Below are 23,407 nucleotides of genomic sequence, written 5' to 3'. Positions count from 1 at the left end.
TATTAAAATTCTGGTACCTCTGGAAACAATTACATCTGTTAGAAAGTTAAAGGGTTAAAACCATGGAACTTTTTCCTGTTCCAAACAGATTTTATGGGGAAACCCAACTTTAAAACTGGGAGAAGTAATGTGATATAGGAAAATTTAATTTTAATTTCATTTCATTTATTTAACTTTTAAACTGCCCAATTCCTTGTGGACTCTGGGTGGTGTACAAATTGGATCGAAGAAGAAGTATTCACTTTGGATCAACTGTTAAGATGAGGAAAATTGATTTTTAACATACTCTGTGTTAAGACATATATATCATTTATGAAATAAATCCTAATGGCAATATTTACAATTATAACATTAGTTAACAGCATTGTTTGGACCAGCAGCATTTCCAGCTTCTAATTTCCTGACAGTTAGAAACAGTTAATCAGCGGAGATCTTCTAGTACAACCCTATGCTTAGGCAGGAAATGTTAAACCACTTTAGACTAGACTTATTGTCCTACCTCAGGTGCTTTGGAGAATGGTTTGACTCCCTCTTCGTGGAGATACTAGATACTCGAACACTGCTGTCATGTCTCCCAGGGTCCTTCTTTTCTTTAAACTAGGCATACTCAGTTCCTGCAACTGTTCTTATATTTTAGCCTCCAATCGCTTAATTACCTTTGTTGTTCTTCTCTGCACTCTTTCTAGAGTCTCAACATCTTTTTTACATTGTGGTAACCAAAATGCAATGCATATTCCATGTGTGGCCTTACCAAGGCATTATAAATTGATATCAACACTTCACATGATCTTGATTCTATCCCTCTTTTAATGCAGTTTTGGCTTTTTTGGCAGCTTATGCACAGTATAATAATATAACATATGTATAATAAGAACAAAAATATCTTTGATTGGTAATAAGTAATGAGTAATGAGAAGGCCGATCAATTTCCGGTCACAATTCAAAGTGTTGGTTATGATCTTTAAAGCCTTACATGGCATTGGACTAGAGTACCTCCGGAATTGCCTAATACCACACAAATACCAGCGACTGATACGGTCCCACAGAGTTGGCCTTCTCCGGGTCCTGTCAACTAAACAATGTCATTTGGCAGGCCCCAGGGGAAGAGCCTTCTTTGTTGTGGCCCCGGCCCTCTGGAATCAACTCCCCCCGGAGATTAAAACTGCCCCCACCCTCCTTGTCTTTCGTAAACTATTCAAGACCCACCTATACCGCCAGGCATGGGGGAGTTGAGACACCTTTCCCCCAGGCTTTTTTATATTTTATGTTTGGTATGTATGTGTTGTTTGATTTTTAAATATGATATGGTTTTACATGCTTCTTTTTTAATATTGGATTTGTTTCGCTACAAATATTGTTTTTTATTATTGTTGTGAGCCGCCCTGAGTCTTCGGGGAGGGGCAGCATACAAATCTAATCAATTATTATTATGAAATTAAGGAAGCATTTTACATATGGTAATTTACTTCAGAAGAAATCATCAGGAGGCTCTTTGAAACAATAAGCTTTCAACCCTTGATACCAACAATGGAATTCAACAAATTCAGCTGGATAAAAAAGTTCTAAGAAGTATACATTCAACAGTGTGTTGGCAGGTTCAGATTTATGGTATTACCCTTTGTATCTTTTCAATTTCAGAGGTGTACCAAAAGGTGATCCAAGAAAGATTTGTGTATCTTGATGGTGTCACATGTTATTATAGATGATGGTATCTTGGTATTTCAAAAGGCAATACTGTAACCCAAAGGGTGAAAAACACGCCAGAAGCAATAACACTAAAAATAATTATTTAAAGTTTTAGTCTGTACGTGCGTACTTCTGAGCAATCTTAGCTGGACAGTTAAACTTATGTGCACATATGCTGTCTAAGCAAAATGACAAAAATGCAACAATAATTTTTTTTTTAATGGACAAAACCTTGAAGCATGTCATGCTTTTTTTTAAATGAAAAACGATGTGATGGTGAGAAATAAAATAACTGGGATACATCTTTATCGAAGAAGATTTAGTGATACAACAGAAACAGATGGCACAGCTCAAATGAGAGCAAAACTGCAGAGAACAATCAATTATCTGACATTATTTATTCCAAACATGTCAATAGGATCGAAGCATTATGTAATCTTAAAGTGATGAAATGTTGTCGTTGTTTTAATTTTCAAAAGATAAAGCATCAAGATTTCATCAATCCTATATGCCCTTGCATACCTCAGTATTCAGTATCACATCAATGTCCCAAATATGCTTTCCCCCCCCCCAAAAAAAAAGTCAACTGGACTTTGTGAAGAAGTTTCACTTCTTATCCAAGAATCTTCTTCAGTTCTGCCTGAATCAGTGGTGAGCTTCTGCCGGTTCAGACTGGATCACACAACCAGTAGTGACCTACTGGTAACATCATGATGACATCACAGATCCGGTTCAGGCAGTTCAGTCTGTGGGTGCTACCATCTTTTTTTCAGATTTTTCCCAATTTTTCTTTGTTTGGAAGTTTTTTCCTCTGCTCCTGCTTGAAAAAGGGCCCTCCCACCCACCCCCGAGATTATACTTATCTTTATTCCTTTGTCTGAAGCTCATCTCAACTGTGTTTCAGGTTGGTTATAGTTACTGAGCATGCGTAGAAGCAGAATTTCATGAGGGAAACATCGCAATGCAAAACAGTGGTGATGATAAGTGGAACCCGTCACTGGACAATGGTGGATGATGGAAGATTTTTTTATTCCTTGTAGCCATCTGGTTGTTAGCACTCATTCTGAGAGCCCTTAAGGCCAATTGGAGTTTATCTGTGCCCCTACAAAAAGGATAGATATAAATGTCCTTTCAGTGAAGTTCTGTAATATGGACCAGACTATCTCCGAGACTGCCTTCTGCCGCACAAATCCCAGCAACCGCTTAGGTCCCACAAATCTGGCCTTCTCTGGGTCCCGTCGATGAAACAATGTCATCTGGTGGGACCCAGGGGAAGAGCCTTCTCTGTGGCGGCCTGACCCTCTGGAATCAACTCTTTCCAGAATTTGGATTGCCCCCACCTCCTTGTCTTTCGCAAACTCCTTAAAACCCACCTCTGCTGTCAGGCATGGGGAAATTGATTCCCCTGGGCCATTTCCATTTTATGTATGGTTTGTCTGAGATGTATGACTGTTTTTATATTAAGGGTTTTAAATTGCTTTTAATCATTGGATTTGTACTGTTTTGTTGTTATGAGCCGCTCTGAGTCTTTGGAGAGGGGCGGCATTCAAATCTAATAAATAATAATAATAATAAAATTGGGTATTCCAGAAGATAGCAATGCTTACACAAAGGATCTAAGTATATACATTCAGATTTCTAAATGACAGAAACATAGATATAAAGAAAGAGTTTTAAAGAGTATGCACACCAATAGCCTAGAATTCTGAAAAGAAGTGATACAGCTGTTCACTAGTCCAAGATGGGTCCTCAGACTAGAGACTTGACAACTGATAACTTAAGCCTTTTTTTCCTTCACAAAAATATATTATATTTCAGGAAAGTATAAAAAATACATCACAATGGCATCTTCAATATGTAACTTCTTACAGAACTGTACTCAAGGTCTAAAAGGCTAGACAGATCTCTGTCCTAGATATTTTGTAGCATCATTCCAGATCCATGCTTCGATAGTAAAAAGCTCCCTGAACATGCTTTTTAATTTTTTATTTTAAATATCACTGTCCATGCTCCAAAAATACAAAAATGGTATTGAGCACCAATGGCAAACTTCTATGACCAAAAAAACCCCCAACAAAACCCAAAATGCCCAGCCTTTTTTCATATGCAAACCATCAAATAGGTGGATTTCTGGATGGTTATTTTTAGCAGATTAGATTTTGTTTTCTTCAGTGCCACTGAAAAGGAAGAAAAATCTAGATTCTGCTTCTGTGTATATAATATCGCCGGCTGACTTACCGGCCCCACGGCGCTGTTGCTGAAGGGCCGGGCAGACTCGGACCCTTGTAATGGCGGCCGCCATCTTGTTTTCGGCCGAAATCTCGCGAGGCGAGATTTCGGCCGAGAATGCCCAGCCCACGTGGCTGGGCATGACGTCGGGTCCGGGCGGGGCCTGCTGGCCCTATTTAAGGGACAGCAGGCCGGGAAGAAAGCCTTTTCGCCCGGACCTGTGCTTAAGAGCAGACACCCACCCGCCCTTCCCTATTTTGCAGTGTGCCTAGTGGGTCGCCTTCGGGGGCCGAATGGGAATTTTTTGCAGCCTCGCCCATTAGGCCAGGCTGTTTTTTCGCCCATTCCACACTGGGGAGATGGATGTGCGTTTAGGGGGTGCTTGCATTTAATTAGGTTAATTGGCTTACCTCTGGTCATTGGGTAGGCAGGTTAGGGGCGGAAATCTGGGTGGTGGTTCAGCAACTGCGCGTTCTCCCTTGGGCATCTTTGGGGATGATTGACAGGTTCTCTCCAAGCCCATGGTGGGTGCTACCTGCGCACTTGGGGGGAACCTGTCTTTGGGTCCCGCTATTGAAGTCCCAGGGTAGGGGTGAGCCGGCGGGACCCCCCTCATGCGAGTGCATGGCAGGGTCTCAGGTGAGGGAGAGGTCCCTCACCTGGACCAGCATCGACTACGCCCTTAGTTGCCCAGGAATGTTGACCTTTTACGTCATTTCCGCCCCGGAAGTGTTTGTTTGACCCTGCAGGTCCACTGTTTCCGGGTCATAGTTGAGTATGTTGATTTATGCAAATTTATGCTAATTCATGCTAATTTAATTAATAAATTATGCAAATTTATTATAATAAAAATGACCCAATTTTAAATCCAGCTCTGGTGTCCGAGTCGTTACTCCGTCTCTTCTGCAATAGATTTTAAAGTAGAAGCCTGTAATTTGGAAATAAAAGACTACATGTGGATAAAATGAAATTTGGTGTCTCACATCTTAAAATCATAAATAGATAGTCTGTCTTATACCAGTCTTTCAAATATTGATTGATTGATTGATTGATTGATTGATTGATTAGATTTATAGGCTTATGGTAAGCATGTCAGTTTAATATGACAACAATGTTCATATCCTCCCAACTATCCCACTTTAATTGCATTTTGTACAACTTCAGTCCTTCCATCCACTTCTGAAGCTGCCTATTCAGAAACGTATGGGGAGGAAAGGGAAACAGGATGGCACAGGAATGTCATTATTTCCTTTCTTTTGTAAAGTTAAGTTTTGCTAGATGGAAGAGAAAAGAGCATCATGGAATGAAATAACTTTGTGAGTGAGTATGCTACACTTAAACACTCAGAATATGGAAATAAGTTCATATTTTGGGGTTAGTTTTGGGGTAGTTTGACAAAGGGTATATAATTGGGGTGTGTGCGGATAGATAGATAGATAGATAGATAGATAGATAGATAGATAGATAGATAGATAGAGATAGATGACAGACAGACAGACAGACACGCAGACACGCAGACACGCAGACACGCAGACACGCAGACACACAGACACACAGACACACAGACACACAGACACACAGACAGATAGTCAAAACAAGAACAACAGACTTTGCTCATCAAATCCTGTGCTTCTATACCAAACAAAGGTTTCCATGAATTCAGACTATCTCTTATTTTTTCACCTTTCTATGAATTATAATAAGCAAGAGGAAAAGAGAGGAATGGCTCTGTAAATAAAACAATGTTCTTTTAGTGGCAGGAGTATATTGCCATCTACTGGGCTGTAGTCTTCATATCCAAAAGTGAGACAGACAAGAAACACCAGACTGGGAGTCTTTTGTTTCATCTCTGCTGGCAATTCTTTTCTTCTGTTCTTCTCTACCTTCATGATAGATATCATTAGGAGAGGTGATTGTGAAGCAATCTACTAACTAAATTCCTTTATTTATAAATACTTTCATTCCTTCATCTTTCAATGACTTACAAATGAGATACACAGAGAATCACAAAGTAATGAGGTTTTTCCTCCCCCCCTCTCTCTCTCTTGTGTGTGTGTGTGTGTGTGTGTGTGTGTGTGTGTGTGTGTGAATGCTCATCCTATATAAAGAAACAATATTTTGCTATTTGGCCTCACTTTGTGGACATTTGCAAGCATACATTATCTTATCTCTTTTGTACAAAACAGCAGCATTGTGGATTTTAGGCTAGCCATCCTTGCATGCTATAAATGTGCAAAGACATGTTATGCATGACAAATGCTAGATTTATCAATGGAAAAGCAATACAATACAGCCATTCCAGCTAATGCTTGCAAAGCCATCCAAAAAATGGAATATACTTTTTTTTTTTAGCTCTTTAGAAAATTATTCTTCTGCATTGGCTTCATTTCCCTTTTCCTAATTCATATGTGTTGGAAATATAAAGCCCAGAATCCCAAGCCAGCAGATTCAACAGCTTTCTTCATATTTCAAGAGCTTTCTTCAACAATTCCAGGAAATGGAATAGCATTACAATTGGAATAGCTATTACAATAGCATTAGATAGTTGGAACCTTCACTGTACAAACAAAAACTTCCCTTTGTCGTTCCCAGTTGTGTAGTTCTACATTTTTAATCCTTAGTGCCATGCAATATTTTTGTAATAAACCTTCAGATGTTATTTTATGTTAATGTACAATGTCTCCAGACTAGTCCTAAAATCTGGACAAAGTATGACTACGTATAGTATTGCCATGTGGGAAATTGCACAAACTTTAAGGGTAGCGTCCATTGTAAATATAAAGAAGCTTTTGGGGGGGCATATCTGAATATGAGAAAAAAAAGGGGATAGAATCAAGATTACATAAAGTGTTAGTATCACTTTATAATGCCCTGGTAATATCACACTTGGAATGTCTAGTTTAATGAAGATAAGGACTAGAGGTAACATGATAGGAGCGTTTCAGTATCTAAGGAGCTGCCACAAAGAACAGGCATTTTCCAAAGCACTTGTAGGCAGGCCAAGAAGCAAAGAAAGGAAGCCTATCAAGAAGAGAAGCAATCTAGAACCAAAGAGAAGTTTCCTGAGAGTTAGAACAATTAATCAGTGGAATTGTCCCAGATGTTGTGGGTGTTCCAACAGTGGAAGTTTTTAAGAAAAGATAAGATAACCATTTGCCATTTTCCTGCTCAGGCAGGAAACAGTTTCCTGCCTGAGCAGAAGTCCTTCAAAGTCCTTTCCAATTCTGTTATTCTTTTGTTGTCTTTTGTTGTCCTCCTCCCTCTTCTCCCTCTTTTCTCCTATGCATAAATTCCATTCCTTTCTAGCACTGATGAAGTGACCTAGTTGGGTCAAGAAATGTCTGCAAAAAAGCAACTAGCTGAAAGATACAAACAGAGAGCAAAAGCAGCTTCTGTTTTCAAATACAATGTTGCTTTAGAACCTTTGTGTTCTAAACAAAAACAAAGTTGCTAAAACTAGTAAGTATTGTGAGGAAATATCAAGAATCTGCAATTACAGAACATAAGACAAATTACATATTTTAGAAAAATGGGTCAGGACTAAATGCTGTTACAAAAGATAAGTTGGCATACAATGAATGAACCAATGCAACATAGTCCACAAATTCTTGAGAGTTAAATTGCCTGCAAGCGTCCTTGAGTAAAATATTGTCTTCTGGTAAATGTTCTGCCTCTTGTCTAAGGATGGCTGGAGAATGTGGTGGGAAACAGATAAATGATGGTTTCAAAATTGGAAAAGTACCTTAACAATGAGTGGCCCAAAGGCATCTTGAATACTTCTTCAGGGGCCTCAAACCTTAAGTTTTCACAAAACCATACACACATGAATTCTCTGAATTAATGTCAGTGTCAGACAGTTTTATATAAGAAACTGATTTACTAAACCCAAAGTCTCAGTAAATTGGTCTTTGGGGATGTATTTTTTTTTTGTTCCTCATTTCAAGGGAAATGTTGCATGATATTTATCTGTGTTCACGCTTACATATACACAAACAAATTAATAATTGAATATAGGAAAGTGTATAATAGTAACAGGAGAAGGGGTAAAAACTGGAAGAAATAATCTGATAATATTATGGCATAGATATATAATATTTTAAAAGAAAAAAATAATGAATAATTTAATATTAAGCATTAATATTCAATAGCTGAAGTTCAAGTAATGCTAAATAACAGGTAATGGGAATTTTGCACTTTCTTTTCTCTAGAGATTATGTAGCTAATTACATAAAAGCTTCAAATGCTACAGCATTGGAAGAATTTCTCTATGGTTTCTTCTTATGTCACTTTGAAACTATCAGTGTGAAATATCCATGGTCAATGATATAGCTTTTCTCTAATCAAACATCTACTTGGCCATGGGATATCACTCAAATCACTTACTCTCCTATATGATCTTTTCATCTTTCCATTCACAAACGGTGATAGTTAAAACAAAAAAGCAGCTAATGATATCTTAGCAAAAATCTCAGTTTAAATTGTGCTCCTGGCTAACTGAGAACAGAACAGAACAGAATAGAATAGAATATTGGCCAAGTGTGATTGGGTACAAGAAATTTGTCTCCTATGCATAAATTCTCAGTATACATGCAAACAACAAAATAATATAATCATAAGATACCAATAGAACAAGGTAGCAGAAAAGATGAGAAGAAGAATAGAATACAGCCATACTACATGGGTAAATATATTTAGACATAAGACAGTATTGTGATAATTAGGTGTTCAGCAAGTTACAGATTTCAGTGACTGACATGGTTAACATGTGTTAGATCCAGCTGAACTAACATTTTTGAACAAACTCTCCCTATAGCCTCTCAAGGAATGTGCTACAATTCCAACATAGATACCACATCATACATTAGAATAACTGTAAGTATGCAGGCACTGTAGATCAAAGGTAGGCAGTAACATCTGGAACCAGTCATTTTGATATGAGAACTGGACAATACATGATCCATTGGGTCATCTTTTCAGAGAAAGTACTTTACCCAAACTGAGAAACAAAATGATCATGGATGAGCAAAAATACAGTAAGTAGGGAACAACTTCCAATTCCTTGCCAGCTTCCCATTGATGTTGTTGTGAGAAACTGACAGAAAGCATTGGAAATCACCTTTCCTCTTCAGCTGACCCACAGAATTTTCTTTTACTGTCAACCCTCCCAGACAGGAAACATAGTTAAATGAAGTAATTCTACATTATTGTGAGGCTACATTAACAGAATCTTATACATCTGAAAGTACAAATGTCCCTGCTTGATAAGGGACAGGCCTAGAAATGGGTTTGGACTGGTTTGGACTGGTTCGGAACAAACTGGTAGCAACCCACTGGTGATGTCATGGAATTGGACTGGTCAGTGCCATTCCGTGGGAACTGCCATCTTTAAAAAAAAAAATCCCCAGGTTTTTTTCTGTTTTTTTTTTCTTCTGCACATGCAGAACCTGTTCTCTGTGTGCTTGGAAGTGGGGCTGTCCCTGGGTTTATACAGACTTTTATTGCTTCTTCTGAAGTCCAGCTGAACAGTTCCTCGGCTGTTTTTCAGGCCTGTTTTTAACTACTGAGCATGCACTGCAGCTAATTTACAAGAGGGGACACAGTGCAAAACATGTACTTCCATCGCAATGTGAACTGATGAGGAAGGTAAGAAGAACCCACTCCTGGACAGGCCTTCTTAAATTTATTTTTCTGAACATTAAGCCAGTGGAGGCTCCTGCCTGTCTTCTCTCATTGTTTCCTGGGAAATATCTGTTTCCCTTTTTCTCCAAGGTCATCCACACATGCCATTACATTGGAACAATCATTGTTGCCCTACACCTTCTAGTTTTGCCCAATTGAAGTTTATAAAGAAATGGATACGAGGGGTTTAGTAATATATCTGAAATGTAAGCCACTCAAATCATTGTCCAAGATACACAGCCATAAACATTAAACATATAGCATGGCTTTACTGAAGGCAAATCGTGTCAGACTAATCTCATTGAGTTCTTTGACTATGTCACAAAGGTGTTGGATCAAGGTGGTGCCGTGGATATTGCCTATCTGGACTTCAGCAAAGCCTTTGATACGGTTCCACATAAAGAGCTGATAGATAAATTAGTGAAGATTGGACTTAATCCCTGGATAGTTCAGTGGATTTCAAGCTGGCTGAAGCATAGACATCAGAGAGTTATTGTTAATGGCGAGTATTCTGAGCAGAGTCAGGTTACAAGCGGTGTGCCACAAGGGTCTGTTCTGGGTCCTATTCTTTTTAATATGTTTGTGAGTGACATAGGGGAAGGTTTGGTAGGGAAGGTTTGCCTATTTGCCGATGACTCTAAAGTGTGCAATAGGGTTGATATTCCTGGAGGGGTCTGTAATATGGTAAATGATTTAGCGTTACTAGATAAATGGTCAAAGCAATGGAAACTGCAGTTTAATGTTTCCAAATGTAAAATAATGCACTTGGGGAAAAGGAATCCTAAATCTGAGTATTTCATTGGCAGTTCTGTGTTAGCAAAAACTTCAGAAGAGAAGGATTTAGGGGTGGTGATTTCTGACAGTCTCAAAATGGGTGAACAGTGTGGTCGGGCGGTAGGAAAGGCAAGTAGGATGCTTGGCTGCATAGCTAGGGGTATAACAAGCAGGAAGAGGGAGATTGTGATCCCCTTATATAGAGCGCTGGTGAGACCAAATTTGGAGTACTGTGTTCAGTTCTGGAGACCTCACCTACAAAACGATATTGACAAAATTGAACGGGTCCAAAGACGGGCTACAAGAATGGTGGAAGGTCTTAAGTATAAAACGTATCAGGAAAGACTGAATGAATTCAATCTGTATAGTCTGGAAGACAGAAGGAAAAGGGGGGACATGATCGAAACATTTAAATATGTTAAAGGGTTAAATAGGGTTCAGGAGGGAAGTGTTTTTAACAGGAAAGTGAACACAAGAACAAGGGGACACAATCTGAAGTTAGTTGGGGGAAAGATCAAAGGCAACATGAGAAAATATTATTTTACTGAAAGAGTAGTAGATCCTTGGAACAAACTTCCAGCAGACGTGGTTGGGAAATCCACAGTAACTGAATTTAAACATGCCTGGGATAAACATATATCCATCCTAAGATAAAATACAGGAAATAGTAAAAGGGCAGACTAGATGGACCAAGAGGTCTTTTTCTGCCGTCAGTCTTCTATGTTTCTATGTTTCTATAAATAAATATAGATTGTCATCATGTCTAAAACCCAATCACAACTTGTCTTACCTAGAGCTCAATTATTAAACTATTTAATTAAATTAATATGTTTTCTAGAACCATAGTCAGCATCTGTGTAAATTATATTAGCTGATGAAACTATACCACAGAAAATAATATTAAGTCATATTTTAGATTAGAGTATATATATTATACTAGAAACATAGGTTATTTTGCCAGTCCGTCTCTTACATTAATGGTTTCTCCAGTTTGGGCACATAACAGCAAAACCTTATCTGACTTTGCTTTAGTCAATTCTGGATACAATGGACATTTTTTTCATCTGTTGGTTTGAGTTTATTCTGCAAAACAATTGCATAATTCAGCAAATGACATAAAGTTGAATTCTATAGACATTTAGTTTTAGAGGACACCCTTGAATATCCATTAAATCAATCCATATAAGTGTTTACTTATGCTGAACTTTATTTTCTCTTACATTAGCTATTGTCATATAAGAGAAATTCACAGTCCTTTTATTATAATATCCATTCTTGTTATGACTTTTAGCTAATTTCAGTCATTCAACTCTAGGCCAATTTGTACAAGAATCTGCATACGCTGTTTTTCCCATTATAAGTGAAATATCTAAGGAGACTGCCTATATCGTATTACAAAAGTACTGTATTATAAAAATACTGTATTACTCATACTTTTCAAAAACCAAATTGAAGTACAATCAAACAAAATGTGAGATAAAAGATAAATAGAACAAAGCAATAGTTCAAGAGATGTTAAAAACAAAGCATGGTCCCTTCATATTCACCACCATATATTTTCATATGTGATCTTTAAATTCCTGCTGATGGCTGTGTACTTGGATTTCCATTAAAATATCCATTTGGTTTGTATGATTTACAAATATGATGTCTTTAATAATAAAGTCAGCCATAATTTCATAGAAGGTGGATATGAATCTATTAGTTTTGTGTCCCTGCTTTTACAGCATATAAATAAAGACGTTTGACATACCATCCACATGAAAATGATTTATAGTTCCTCTGTTCTTAACAAGAAAAGAGTAAAACTGATAACAAAATATACATTCCACAAAACTATGCATATAGAACCAAATACTTTCATGAACAGATGAGCAAAAATAATGAATTAAAAGTTATACTCTCTCCCAATAGAGCAGCACATGCAAGATTCCACATTTAAACCAACCTTTGGAGCCATATATATTCTAGGGGAAAGCAATTTATGCTGTGGTTCTCCATTATCTGATTAGACAGATTCTATTAACCTATTTAATACACTTTTTCTGTATCAGATTATCTTTTGCAACAATTCACATCCTGTTTCCACGGTCTGCTTTGACTGTCACAATGAGGATCCTTTCTGATATTCAGAATTTATGGAATACCTGAAACAAAGAAATTATCACTCTGCCACTCTTCATGCAAATGGAATGGCAAATTATGCTGTCAAGTATCTATGTTCTTAGCAGCCTCCACCGCCCCCAGAAAGCATAGTTTTCAACAGGCCTATAAAGTTGGGATGGCAAAATTATTTTGTTTCCCAGCCTCATTAGCATTTTTGCAGACATGGATTTTGTTCCATTATGGAAAAATTATGGAAATACATTCAATAAATTTAAATATTTTAATAAATAAGAATAACAGAAAATAAAATATATTTTGCCTCTCTCTCTCTCTCTCTCTCTCACACACACACACACACACACACACAATATTTTATAAACCTACAGATTAGAAATGGGCCAACTGCAGTCTTTTGGGAGAAGGGGAGCATTTGGTTTTAATAGTGCAACCCATTTTAGAGAGCTGTCAGCTAAATCAAACCCATAGTTCAATCCACAAACCTGGTTGTTACTTGGCACAGCTTCGGAGGATGCTTTGAAACAGCACAGCAAAGTCTGGAAGTGACCTCAGAGGTCATCTAGTCCAACCCCCTACTCCTGGGCAAAATAGACTGCTAAATTGGCTGCACCCACCCAGTCACAACAACCTGGCCATGCCCAGTCAATCACATGACCACATGGCCACGCCCACTTGAAGCCACACCCATCTGACCTCCAAGCCCTGCCCACAAAATATACCACACCCATTTTTCACCCCTGCTATGAAGTAATATATAAGTCTAAATGCTGCTATGTGCAACTGGGCAAAAGCAATCATTATATTCTAAACAACCTAAGCTCAGGCCTAGAAACAAAAACATCAAAGGTAATAGAACTCACAATCAACAGATGCTATGAAGGGCATTTGAATAACCTTTGAAGGGAACTGACCAAAACTTTGGTGGACCATACTGCCATAAACTACTAATCATGATGTCTGTTTTCTATTTCCACAAAACACAAGGTAACTCCAGAATAATAAGCAATGAAAAACAATTGTACAAGGAAGGCCAATGCCTTCTTTTCTATGCATATTAATTTCCTATATGCACCTAGTTTGTCTTTCTAAAACATAGGATTGACTAGATGTGCCATTGAGCTGATCCAGCAAGATTTTCTTAGTTCTTGGAACCTAAACAGTGCATTGAAATTCACAGCACTTTTCTCTCCCAAGATGCATAACAACATATACATTCCTGAAATAATAACCAGAATAAACATGCACCCAATAGAGGTGTAAGCCAATTGTATTTCTTAGAGCAAAGTACAAAAAGAGTTTGTAGTGATTTCAGTTTGTCAAGCATGACAAAATTATTTGGTGTTTATTTCCCTCCAGTTATCTCTCACTGATACAGATGAGCCATTTACTTATGTAATGACTATGGACATAAAGCTAAAGTGAGAAGCAGACCAAAACGTTTGTGTATGATTGTGTTAAAATTTTTGTTAATCCAAACTTTATGGGTTTCCAAAGCAGAATATAAGGGTGGAAGTCCCTTCCTACCAAAAATGGTTTCTTCCCGGTTTGGACTGGTTCGCCTGAACAGGAAGCAACCTGCTGGTGATGTCATAGAATTGGATTGGTCAGTACTGGTTTGTGGAGGTTGCCATATTTTTTTTTTAAAAAAAATTCTTCTGCGCATGTTCAGAAGCCGAGTTTCTGGCACTATGCATGCAGTGTTTTCAGCTTTTGGAGGGGGGACTTTTTCCCGATTTTTTGTTACTGCACATGTGCACAAAGCATGTGCACACCCACAAGGCGCAGCCATGTGGCACAGGAGGAAGTGAATGGCAGTGAGGTAAATTAGAACCTACTCCTGCTTCCTATTCATATTCCCCACAACTCTTATGGCTCTGACAGAAGAAGTATTATATAGCTAGCACGATGGCTAGTTGACCTTTAATACTTTTATTTCTCTATGAGATTTTTAAGCTCTTCATGTCAGTGGCATGTCAAATGTTGGCCCTTCATCTTTGTTTCAGAGACCTATCTCATTCCCACCCCCCTTCCACCTTGCCCAAGTATCTAGGAAAATGCACCACATTTCACACTGAAAGCTAACAGCCCTTTTTTTTTTACTAGTATCATGTATATAAATATTATTGCGTACTTGACAAACCAAACCAATAAACAAATAAAATATAAAATTTCTTCTACTGTTGCTGCTTCTTAGTTTAAAATAATCCAAAATTGCCATCCATTTTAGAACGACAAAGTCATATGCAATATGATAAAATGTATAATAGGAAAGAATGGACCTTGTCACCAAGGTTTTGCAAGTTCAAGAAGAAATAGGTAGATTTCTGTGGTTTGTAGCATTTGGAATGTAAGAGCATTTATTCTTTTTATCCCATTCAGTAGGGATGCTACCACAAGAGACGAGCTATAGAGTAGCAAGGTGCCAATCGATACAGCTGCTCTAAAGAATCTGCCCGAGTGAATGGCCTAATAAAACAAAGCAAGAGATGTTAAAATAAACAAGATGTTCTTCCTTCATTTAGATTTTTTTTTTTTGCTTTCTTATCTTTCCCCTCAACCTTGTTTGCCTTTATTTGTGTGTACATTTCATTGCCTTTGGTGCCTCGTTTTTTTTGGGTTTTTTGGATGCAAAGTCTTCGAGCACAGTTATCGCCTCAGCTCCAGGTTAGTTCTGCCTGATTAAATATCAGTCTTTGGATACAGCAGTTTTCCCTGATTGGTGGAAAAACAGGGAGCCAAGATGGCCCAATAAGACATATTATATTTCTCGGTTCTCCATCTGTAAAACCTGAGGAGCTTTTCTTGCTCTGTGTGAGGTTAATATTACAGCAAATCACACCTCTCAGCAGTGAGGCTAAAAGAATATCTGTTTTCTGTCTGTACACTGAGTGGGCAAGGAGTTTTTATTTCATACTTCATTTGCACCTTGCTGGGAGATGCCGCAGAGAGGCAGCAGGTTCGTATCCTCCCACCCTACGACAGTACATCGCGTTCTGCAGTAGCACCCACAATGCTAACCTGAAATCCAGACCTGATGTGAACCAGAAGGCTAATACCTTCTGAGTTTTAATTCCTGCCCCCTTTGCAACATTTCAAAGATGATAAAATCGCATTTTATTGTCTGATTAAAGAGAGCTGGAAAGCCGAGAATTGACAAATTGCAAAACAACGGCCTTGCTCTTAACACATAATCGAAAAAGAAAACATTGAGATGGCCATCAAAAGCTCTTTACGAGGGAGAGAAAAGGAGAGATAATTAACAAAATATATTAGACTGGGAAAATGCTGAGTGAGATAGAGCTTTCCTCCTAAAGGCAATGCATTTTTGCTAAAACTCCTAAACAAACAGCAAGAGGTAAAATCGTGTGTCATCAGTATAAAAGCAATAGCTTTTGGGTAATGATAGGATGCAGAAATTGAAAAGCTTCGGGGGACATTGCCAAACTGAGGGGGAAAGAAGGTGACTAAACAAGGTTAGAGATATGTTGAGAACAACTGAAAATGCCCACTTAAATCAAATGCACAGAATGCTGTTGGCCAGAGCAGGACCCAAGAGTTCCACAAAAGGCTCAAGGCCATCTCTTGGTCAAAGTGTCAAAGGCAGTTGATAAATCATAGAGGAGCGATGAAAGGACACCACTTTCAGGCTGAACCATTAAGCCTCAAATCTTCACAAAGCTACTGCTGATGGCTCAAGGGATTAGGGAAGAGGGTTTCCCCACTTTGCCTGGGAGCAAAATTATTTAAACTAGTTCAGGTTAGTAGTAAATGCACACTGGAACTGGGAATCTTTTGTACTCATGCACGCACTTACACACACAAACACACACACACAGAGGATGTCTGTAAACCCCTGCTGCATCTCAAAAAGAACTGATTACAAAATCCCTGATTTTGCAACTGCTTTCTCTAAAGGGGACACTGTTCCATACTCAAGAGAGTGACAGACGTCTCAATCAAAAAAGGATGGAGATGGTTACTGGGTGGACAGGAGGCATCTGTGTTCATGGGAAAGAAAAAATCTTCAGACTGCCATCTTTCTGGAGATGGAAGTGCATTCTTCTCCAGTTGTATACATGTATATGTACCCACATTGGTTGTGAGGTGAAGGAACCAGTGTGCCGTGGCACACTAGTGTGCCGCGAGACATGGTCAGGTGTGCTGTGAAGAAGGAAGCTCAGGTTCCGGTCTCGCAACTTTTTGCTGAGAGAGTGAGAGTGAGAAAGAGAGAGAGAGAGAAAGCAAGAGAGAGAGAAAGAGAGAGTGAGAGAGAAAGAAGGCAAGAGAGAGAGAGAGAAAGCAAGAGAGAGAGAGAGAAAAGGAGAGGGAGAGAGAGAGAGAGAAATGAGCAAAAAGGGGAGGAAAAAAGAGAAATGAGAAAATGATTAAGACAGAGAATGAAAGGAAAGAGAGAGAAACAAAAGAGAGAGAGAAGTGACTCTTGATTTAAAGCATATGATAAAAAGCACCCAAAGAATAAGAGAGAGAAACCCCCAGCCCTCACCTGTTTTTGGAAATGGTTCAAGAGTGTGTATACACATACACACACACACACACACACACAAGGGTGGGGAGGAGACAGGGATGGAAAAAGAGAGGAGAGTGTCTTAGGGTGTCATTTTGTGTCATTTTGGTTAGTGGTGTGCCCCAGGATTTTGTAAATGTAAAAAATGTGCCGCGGCTCGAAAAAGGTTGAAAATCACTGGTCTAACACATCTGAAAAACTGAAAAACCTGAAGCTCTTGCCTTACGGAGCATTAAGATAACTTTAACTTTCTTCTACCAGATCAAGTAATGTTGCTTCTCTTACAGTACTGTTTGATGACTTTGTACCAACAACTATCACCATGGCAGTCTGAAAAAGGCACGAGTGCTTGCTGCATATGCCTTTATTTTTCTGATCCTCTTAATACTCTGACACCAGAGCCATTTGCTTTATGCCACTTCATTTGTTTTTGTTTGTGACATATCTACAAAAGTCACTTCTTGCAGACCCAGTAGATATGCATATGCAGCACGATATAGCATGAGGCACAAAATATGATTGCAACAGAATTAAAAGGGCAAGGAGATTAGAAGGACGAGGGATGTGCAGAACAAGAGTACATATTAATGAGGCATGGTAAACGACTTCATAAAGATTCAGACCATTGTGCTTTCTTTACACTGAATAGCAAGTGCTCTCCTGGAATTTAGACACACAATAGGTTTCTTCCAAATCCTTGGAAGTGAAGTTGGGATCTTCTCCAAAGAAAGTACAGTGGTACCTCTACTTAAGAACTTAATTCGTTCTGTGACCAAGTTCTTAAGTAGAAAAGTTTGTAAGTAGAAGCAATTTTTCCCATAGGAATCAATGTAAAAGCAAATAATGCATGCAAACCCATTAGGAAAGAAATAAAAGCTCAGGATTTGGGTGGGAGGAGGATGAGGAAGAACAGGAGGAGGACAAGTCACTGCCAAAGGAAGAAGGTGAGGTGAGGGGAATCAAATAAATCCAAAACTTTAAGGCTAAAAAAAAAAAGAGGGACCCTGAGGCAGCGAGAAGGAGCACGTGCCTCCCATCTGGACTGCCAAAGCCTCCTTAAGCACCAACGAAAGGCTTCTCTGGCAGTCCAGAAAAGCCCAAGATGGCTCAGATAAAAGGGGCAATGGCAGGAAACTGGCCAGGCCTTCATGCTGCTCTCAAATTACCTGGGAAATTTTTCCGGGCTCAGGTTTTTAAGTAGAAAATGGTCCTTGAGAAGAGGCAAAAAAAAATCTTGAACACCTGGTTCTTATCTAGAAATGTTTTTAAGTAGAGGCGTTCTTAGGTAGAGGTACCACTGTATTTTCTATCACCATTAAGACCCATGTGTTAATAAATGAAAGGATGAAATATGAAAGTATCAACTTCAGATGACCTCCTCTTTATTAAAAGTTACCCAAACCCAGGGATATCGAACTCAAGGCTCATGGGCTGAATTCAGCCCATGGGGTGCTTAAATCTGGCCCACATGGCCAGCCTAGAAATAGCAAAGTACTGTCCCATGGTGCAGGGATGGGTTCTGGATCCTTTAGCTGTAGGTTTGCTCAGGGCTGTGCTGTTCGCATGCACAGCAATTTAAAAATAGCTTCTGCCCATGCAAGATGGCAGAACCCATGGAGACACCGATAGAATCAGCTCTGTGAAATCACCACTAAGCTACTAAAGGTTCTATAGAACTGTTTAGAACTGGTAGGAACCCACCTCAGTTGTGGTACCTCCAGCAGCCCAAGTGTGCGGGGGGCCCTCACCCCACTTTCAGCTTGGACAGCCTCCTGCAGCACTCTGCCAGCCAAAATGGAGTGCAGGCAGGGTGCTTCAGGAGGCGTCCGTCCCGTCTCTCCCCCTGCCACCCCCAGCCACCCCAATCTGATCTGGCCCTTGAAGAAATCCAGTTTGACACCCCTGCCCTAACCTGAACTCTTATTTATTATTTTACTACATTGACTCCTTTTGTGTTCTGATTGTCCTCTGACAAAACATGTATTTCATGGGATACCAAAACTATTCTCAAACTATTTATTTTGAACAGCTGCAGAATAAATTTATTTCATTTGATAACTATGCATTTGATTGTGGTGTACTGATTTATAAATTTCAGTACTGAAATATAAAGAGCTTGTAATGGTATTTTTCTCCATTCATTTATTCAGAGACATGTGTATGGAATTTTCTCATTCTTTATTTTATGGAGATGTAGACAGTGCAATTGCTGCATATTAAGATTTCAGAATTTTGTTTCCATCTTTTTTTAGACTTCATTTCTAATTGAAATTAAAGCACTAATTTTACAATCCACAGGATCTTTCAAGAAAGAAATAAGCCTCTGAGGTAAGTCTTGTTCCAGATGTGGTATCTATATTTCAGTTCTTCTACTATGCAGATTTCTGCTGGAGAAGACTACTGCAATACAAAGCTGAATATACAGAGACCACCAAGCAACCTTAGGATTCCTATGTCCATAGTATTCTGTTCCCATGGGGCTTTGTGTGTCAGCTTTATGTATAGATTAAGGTGACCAGACGTCCCACATTCAGTGGGACAGTCACACTTTTTAGCAATTTGTCCCGCGTCCCAGGGCCTTTTTAAAAAGTCCCGATTCCCCCCCCCTTTTATTTTTCCTTCTTTTTACTTGCTCACTTCCCCCTACTCTTCCTCTTCCACTGTTGCTCGCTGCTCGTCCCTAGCTCGACACCTTCCTGTGGCCACTGCCATGGGGCTGAACCTCCCAGGCAGGAGGGCTTGCTGGCTGCGACAGCAAAGGTGGGGGAAGGAAAGGGAAGCGCGGCCGAGGCATTCGCCCCCTTGTTGCTCTGACAGCCCATCCGCTGTGCTTGGGGGCGGGCAGAGGGATGGAGCAGTGTTTGCGCCAGGTGGGAAAACCTGTCTGCACACCAGCTTGCCTGGCAAATATATGTGGGTCCGTCTCGGCCCGGCATTTTTCCTTGCCTTTGCCCCAGCACCGTGAGTGGAGAGACTGAGCATGCACTCTCATTGATGGGGGGAGAGAGAGAGCAAGAGACCCAGAGAGAGAGAGAGAAAGAGAAAGAGTGAGAAAGAGAGAGAAAGAGAGAGAGAGAGAGAGAGGGAGAGAGAAAGAGAGAGAGGGAAAGAAAGCAAGAGGGAGAGAGAAAGAGACAGAGAAAGAGACAGAAAAAGAGAAAGAGAGAGAGAGAAAAAGAGTGAGAGAGAGAGAGTAAGAGAGAGGGAGAGAGAGAAAAAGAGAGTGTGAGAGAGAGAGAAAGAGAGAGGGAGAGAGAGAAGGAGAGAGAGAAGGAGAAAGATAGCAAGAGAGAGAGAGAGCAAGAAAGCAAGAGAGAGAATTTTTTTTTGTTATTTTATTTGGCTAAACTTTTTTTAGCTCCCCCCCCCCGCCGTTCAATGGTATCCCCCTTTCCCAATCTTAAAATCTGGTCATTTTAGTACACATGCCTAGATGAACACATGTCTGAGGGAAGACTTGGCCTTACAGCTTCAGGTATATTCAGATGACCATAAGTCCTGGATCCATAACTTTGTTGTTATTTTGAGATCTGTTCCAGGCATTTCACAGCACACCAAAAGTCACATTCCAAAAGCATGCAGATCAGGCCTTTTTCTTCTTTTGGTAGAAGGCAGGGCAGGGGTGAAATTCATTTTTTTCCCTTACCGGTTCTGTGGGAGTGGCTTGGTGGGCATGGCAGGGGAAGGAGACTGCAAAATCCAGATTCCCACCCCACTCCTGGGGAAAGGATATGGCAAAATCTCCATTCCCACCCCGCTCTGGGGCCAGCCAGAGGTGGTACTTTCCAGTTCTCCAAACTACTCAAAATTTCCACTACCAGTCAGACCTGCTAAATTTCACCCCTGTTTTAGGGTCTAGAAAAGTTGGAAATTCTCAGCTTGCCCATTCTGAAAAAGTGCTCTTGGAGATCAGCAAAGGGATTTTGTCAGGTTGTAGTAGACTTTTGAGACACTGCTTTTTTCACCATTGTCATGAATTGTTGTATTCTGCTGTGAGCCGCCCTGAGTCTGCGGAGAGGGGCAGCATACAAATCTAAATAATAAAATAAAATAAATAAATATAAAATGTCTGCCTATGAACATACGGTTTGTATGGCTAGGAGGAAACAATATACTTGATTTGTCTGAAGGAGGAGTATTCTAAGAAATCTCTACAAGGGTACTCATCTCCTTACAAAACCTTGACTTGTAATTTTAAAATAAAAGTATGTATTATTTTCTTTGATGTTATCGTAAAATGCAGAACATGAAGGTGTTTGTAAATAAAAGAAAAGGGAGGAGGGATTAAGAGACATCCTTTACTCTTCCCAATAAAGCCAAGACAATCTCTACTCTCTATATAAAAGCAGAGACATTATCTTGAAGGACATGTAGTGCAGCCTCTGCTTGCTGCATGACTACTCAGATCATCCCAGAAAATAGTTGTCTACCTCCTTTGGAAAGCCTCGAGTGGTGGAGCAGACTTTCATCCTGCTTAATATCTCTAATGGTCAGGAAATTCCTCTTCAGTTCAAGTTTGCAACTTTCACACTAAAGTTTCCACCCATTAGTTCTTGTATTATCCTGAGGTGCGATGCAGAAGGAATCCACACCCTTTTTGCCTTCTGATATCCTTTGGAAGACTGCTATCATGCTTTCTCTTAGCCATCTCTCTCTCTCTCTTTTTCTTTTAAGATAAACTCAGCATCCATTTTTGGTTTGTAATAATCAGAACTGGCTACAATATTCTAGATCGGTGATGGTGAACCTATGGTACACATGCCTCCTGTGGCACGCGGAGCCATATCAGAAGACATGTGAGAGATTGCCCTATGTTAACTTCAGGGTGCATGCCAATGGGCAAATGGGCAAACTGGAACTTCAGAATAATGGATTTCTGGTTTGCCCATTGGGCTGTTTTTTTGCACTCCAGAGCTTCAGGAAGCTTCTCTGAAGCCTCCAGACTTCGAAAAACAGCACAACGGGCAAACCAGAAATCCATTATTCTGAACTTTCAGTTTGCCCATTTGGCTGTTTTTTTCACCATCCTAGGCTCTAGTGAGGCCTGTGTGCATGCGCGGATGCTGGAGGGAGTTATGCGCATATACAGGGGCAACACAGCAGGGTGCACATGCATGGAGATTAGGGAATGGGTGTGGGCATCTGTGCCCATGTGCACTGGCACGCACAAATACACCCTTTTGGCACGCGGACCCAAAAAAGGTTCATCATCACTGTTCTAGACCTGGTATAGCATGATCGCAATATAATTTCCCATGATCTTGGCACTTATAGATCTGTTGAGGAAGCCCAAAACTGTATTAGCCATTTTGGCATCTGAAGCATACTGATAGCTTATTTAATTATGTGGTTTCCTCAAACTGTCTGCTCCTTCTCACAAGTACTACTGCTAAGCCAAGGTACCACCTATCTTGTATCAGTGTGTTTGTCTTTTTCTCCCTAAATACAGAACTTTACATATCTCTTAATGAAGAGTTTCCTTTGTCTTTTAAACTTATCCTTTTTGTTTCTCAATTGATTAGATAGATCCTGGTGCAAGCACACCAGTCTTATCATGTTCCTTAATGCCTCTTCCACCATCTCCTTGCTGCCATCAGCCCCTTCGATCTCCTGATTACCTTCTTGCTCCATCCAGTCTGGTCCAACAACATTCCTAAATCATTGAAGGGAGCAGATGCATCCGATTAATATAAAGATTTTCTCCTGAAGCGATAAAGAACTGTCCAAGTACAGCAATGGAAGATTTTGCTACTAGAATGGGAATGGAATTGTACTTTGCCTGCTTAAAATGTTTGGATTCATCCTTCTCTTCTACTTCATTGTTCTAAAACCTAGCTTAAGCATGGGGCTAATTTAAGAAAACAATAACAAACACAACTTCAATTTTGTTAGTGCAGTGATTAAGTGGGAGGGAAAGCAGTCAGGTGGGAAGTGTTGTAATACGAAGTTAAGTTTTGAGCGAGTTAGACTAATAGAATGAAATGCCACTTATTTTCAATGAATACTACTAGGCTATTCCAGTAAAGCTGAATCCTAGCTTAACAATATCACATACTTTCCCCTCTGTTGGAAGGATGGGAATTGCAAGATGTTAATTAAGACAGTCATGTGGATCCACAATTATAATTGCTGTTCCCCTGATAGTGGAATAGCAATGTCTTTACAGTAGTTATAGCCCTAGATATTGCCAGATATTCATATACTCACATGTGTACCCATGTACAGATGGAAGCCAGAACAAAGGGCCCTTTAGAGAGGTGCAGCATGGACACTTCACAGTTATACAGTACATTTAGTCCCTGGCAAAAAAAAAATACTTCTAACTGGAGAATCACAAACTCAAGCAACCATCTTAAGTAATGAAAAGGGAAGGAAAAAACAGAAGAAAAG

Source organism: Erythrolamprus reginae, chromosome 1 (genome assembly GCF_031021105.1).
Source record: "Erythrolamprus reginae isolate rEryReg1 chromosome 1, rEryReg1.hap1, whole genome shotgun sequence".
NCBI lineage: Eukaryota > Metazoa > Chordata > Lepidosauria > Squamata > Dipsadidae > Erythrolamprus > Erythrolamprus reginae.
The sequence above is the reverse complement of the archived record's forward strand: the minus strand, read 5'-3'. Positions refer to the sequence as shown.